Source organism: Oncorhynchus masou, chromosome 33 (genome assembly GCF_036934945.1).
Source record: "Oncorhynchus masou masou isolate Uvic2021 chromosome 33, UVic_Omas_1.1, whole genome shotgun sequence".
Taxonomy (NCBI): Eukaryota; Metazoa; Chordata; class Actinopteri; order Salmoniformes; family Salmonidae; genus Oncorhynchus; species Oncorhynchus masou.
Window position 1 is genome coordinate 8,073,444 of NC_088244.1, and position 4,795 is coordinate 8,078,238.

Here is a 4,795-nt window from a genome sequence, read left to right on the forward strand (position 1 = left end):
AACCTTGCCATAAGAAGGGGACAGGGACGGAACATTATTGGCCATTGTAAATGTCCCTGGACAGCGGGGAGGGAATATCACCATGTTTCCAGCCGTTAGCCAGCAAGGCATCCTCCATAAGCATACCAACCTTGGTCCCTACAACACCGCCCTTCTCATCACATTCCTGGACACACTTCATGGCATCCTCATTCCAGCCAAGCAGAGGGGTGGACCAGAGCAAACCAGGTAGGTTGTCATCTGGGACAACGTGAGTTTCCACCGAGCTGCTCTGGTCCACAGCTGGTTCACCAACCACCCATAATGTATTGTTCTATACCTCCCACCAATTTTCTCCATTACTAGACCCAATTGAAGGTGTACGACCGCCATCCATTCGCACGCATGCCTCTTCTCCAGGCAATGGAGGATGCATGTGGTGAAGATGACATAGGGGCTCAGAGTGCTCTGATCGACAAGGTGGTCTGTCTTGGGCTAAAGGGTGGAACTTTATCCCTGCAACCAGTCACAGTGCTATCTGCCTCTAAGGCTCTCTCTGGGTTAGTCTGCCACAGTGCCACCTCCTCATACCTCCTCATACCTCCACTGCCACCTCATCATACCTCCTCATACCTCCACTGGCACCTCCTCATACCTCCTCATACCTCCACTGCCACCTCATCATACCTCCTCATACCTCCACTGCCACCTCCTCATACCTCCACTGCCACCTCCTCATACCTCCTCATACCTCCACTGCCACCTCCTCATACCTCCTCATACTTCCACTGCCACCTCCTCATAACTCCACTGCTACCTCCTCATACCTCCACTGCCACCTCCTCATACCTCCACTGCCACCTCCTCATACCTCCTCATACTTCCACTGCCACCTCCTCATACCTCCACTGCCAACTCCTCATACCTCCTCATACCTCCACTGACACCTCCTCATAACACCTCATACCTCCACTGACACCTCCTCATACCTCCACTTCAACCTCCTCATACCTCCACTGCCGCCACCTCATACCTCCTCATACTTCCACTGCCACCTCCTCATAACTCCACTGCCACCTCCTCATACCTCATCATACCTCCTCATACCTCCACTGCCACCTCCTCATACCTCCTCATACTTCCCCTGCCACCTCCTCATACCTCCTCATACCTCCACTGCCACCTCCTCATACCTCCTCATACCTCCACTGCCACCACCTCATACCTCCACTGCCACCTCCTCATACCTCCACTGCCAACTCCTCATACCTCCATTTCAACCTCCTCATACCTCCACTGCCACCTCCTCATACCTCATCATACCTCCACTGCCACCTCCTCATACCTCTACTGCCACCTCCTCATATCTCCTCATACCTCCACTGCCACCTCCTCATACCACCTCATACCTCCACTGCCACCTCCTCATACCTCTACTGCCACCTCCTCATATCTCCTCATACCTCCACTGCCACCTCCTCATACCACCTCATACCTCCACTGCCACCTCCTCATACCTCTACTGCCACCTCCTCATATCTCCTCATACCTCCACTGCCACCTCCTCATACCTCCACTGCCACCTCCTCATACCTCTACTGCCACCTCCTCATACCTCCTCATATCTCCTCATACCTCCACTGCCACCTCCTCATACCTCCACTGCCACCTCCTCATACCTCCACTGCCACCTCCTCATACCTCCACTGCCACCTCCTCATACTTCCTCATACCTCCACTGCCACCACCTCATACTTCCCCTGCCACCTCCTCATATCTACTCATACCTCCACAGCCACCTCCTCATACCTCCACTGCCACCTCCTCATACCACCTCATACCTCCACTGCCACCTCCTCATACCTCCTTATACTTCCCCTGCCACCTCCTCATATCTCCTCATACCTCCACTGCCACCTCCTCATACCTCCACTGCCACCTCCTCATACCTCCACTGCCACCTCCTCATACCACCTCATACCTCCACTGCCAACTCCTCATACCTCCTCATACCTCCACTGCCAACTCCTCATACCTCCTCATACCTCCTCATACCACCTCATACCTCCACTGACACCTCCTCATACCTCCACTTCAACCTCCTCATACCTCCACTGCCACCTCCTCATACCTCCTCATACTTCCACTGCCACCTCCTCATAACTCCACTGCCACCTCTTCATACCTCCTCATACCTCCTCATACCTCCACTGCCACCACCTCATACCTCCACTGCCACCTCCTCATACCTCCTCATACTTCCCCTGCCACCTCCTCATACCTCCTCATACCTCCACTGCCACCTCCTCATATCTCCTCATACCTCCACTGCCACCACCTCATACCTCCACTGCCACTTCCTCATACCTCCACTGCCACCTCCTCATACCTCCACTGCCAACTCCTCATACCTCCTCATACTTCCCCTGCCACCTCCTCATATCTCCTCATACCTCCACTGCCACCTCCTCATACCTCCTCATACCTCCACTGCCACCTCCTCATACCTCCTCATACCTCCACTGCCACCTCCTCATACCTCCACTGCCACCTCCTCATACCTCCACTGCCACCTCCTCATACCTCCACTGCCACCTCCTCATTCCTCCTCATACCTCCACTGCCACCTCCTCATACCTCCACTGCCACCTCCTCATACCTCCACTGCCACCTCCTCATACCTCCTCATACCTCCACTGCCATTTCCTCATACCTCCACTGCCACCTCCTCATACCTCCACTGCCACCTCCTCATACCTCCTCATACCTCCACTGCCACCTCCTCATACCTCCATACCTCCATACGCTTCTCTACCCAAACGCTGCTCTACCCAGACGCTGCCCTACCCAGACGCTGCCCTACCCAGACGCTGCCCTACCCAGACGCTGCCCTACCCAGACGCTTCCCTACCCACACGCTGCTCTACCCACACGCTGCCCTACCCACACGCTGCCCTACCCACACGCTGCCCTACCCACACGCTGCCCTAACCACACGCTGCTCTACCCAGATGCTGCTCTACCCAGACGCTGCCCTACCCAGATGCTGCCCTACCCACACTCTGCTCTACCCACACTCTGCTCTACCCAGATGCTGCCCTACCCAGATGCTGCTCTACCCAGATGCTGCCCTACCCACATGCTGCCCTACCCAGATGCTGCTCTACTCAGACGCTGCCCTACCCAGGCGCTGCCCTACCCAGACGCTGCTCTTTATTTAGCTTTGGCCTCAAGGCCTTCGTCAGAGCATTTTGTCTGTAAATTAAAAATGCTCTACAAATGTATTATTAATATCATCATTATTATTATTAAAGCCATTTCTTTGGCTTCTGTTTTGTTCTGTGTGGTAAAATACTGAGGCACAAGTATTCTTTCTGAAGGCTGTATTAGTGGATATAAATCGTCCTGCAGTTTTCAGACCAATAACTCACTGCATAGCAGCAGGGATTTGTTCTTTGCAATATGTCAAATGATTTGCACCCTAATACAGAGGACAATACTAAGACTAAATAGTTGTTGTGTGTTTTAACATAATGAGCAGAATGTGTTCCTGTGCATAAGCAGTGTTGAGTTGTGCAGAAAGGAGTGGATAGAACCAGCACTTGGAGACAGAGAGGGGTATAGAGGAAGAGTGAGTGACGTAGATGGGGGAAACAACGAGAGAGAGAGGGGTATAGAGGAAGAGTGAGTGACGTAGATGGGGGAAACAACGAGAGAGAGAGGGAGTTGGAGGGTAAGCGTCATTTTGGAAACACACTTAGTACTGAAGTCATTTGGCTGTGGCCCAAAAAGCTTTTTCTGCCAGCCAGACCGTTTCAGTTACGTCTCACACAGTGTCCTAATCACGCCACCGACCACTCACTCAATACACCGGTGCCGAGCGCTCGACGTTACACAGTCAAACAGAGACAACACTGTGTTCATCATTAAGACACAGTACATTACACACCAACCACAATATAGAGACAGGAACTGGAAAGGAAACACATCAACCTAGTGTATCACTCTTCATTAAAACACCCAGCATTTTTTTATTATTATTTCACCTTTATTTAACTAGTCAAGTCAGTTTTAAGAACAAATTCTTATTCACGATGACGGCCAAACCCGGACGACACTGGGCCAATTGGGCGCCGCCCTATGGGACTCCCAATCACAGCCAGTTGTAATACAGCCTGGATTCAAACCAGGGTCTGTAGTGACACCACTAGCATTGAGATGCAGTGCCTTAGAACGCTGCGCCACTCGGGAGCCTAAATGGTGTTTGAAGTTCACAGCACTGAAATCATCGAATACACAGTCTGAACGACTCCTATCATTGATATGAGTGAGAGAGAATGAACAGCAGCGATGTGCACTGCAGTCCCCTGAGGAAGGAGATGGAACAGCAGCGATGTGCACTGCAGTCCCCTGAGGAAGGAGATGGAACAGCAGCTATGTGCACTGCAGTCCCCTGAGGAAGGAGATGGAACAGCAGCGATGTGCACTGCAGTCCCCTGAGGAAGGAGATGGAACAGCAGCAATGTGCACTGCAGTCCCCTGAGGAAGGAGAATGAACAACCATGTCAGAAGGTGAATTCACCAATTTGTAAGTCGCTCTGGATAAGAGCGTCTGCTAAATGACTTAAATGTAAATGTAAATGTAAACAGCAGCGATGTGCACTGCAGTCCCCTGAGGAAGGAGAATGAACAGCAGCGATGTGCACTGCAGTCCCCTGAGGAAGGAGATGGAACAGCAGCAATGTGCACTGCAGTCCCCTGAGGAAGGAGAATGAACAGCAGCTATGTGCACTGCAGTCCCCTGAGGAAGGAGATG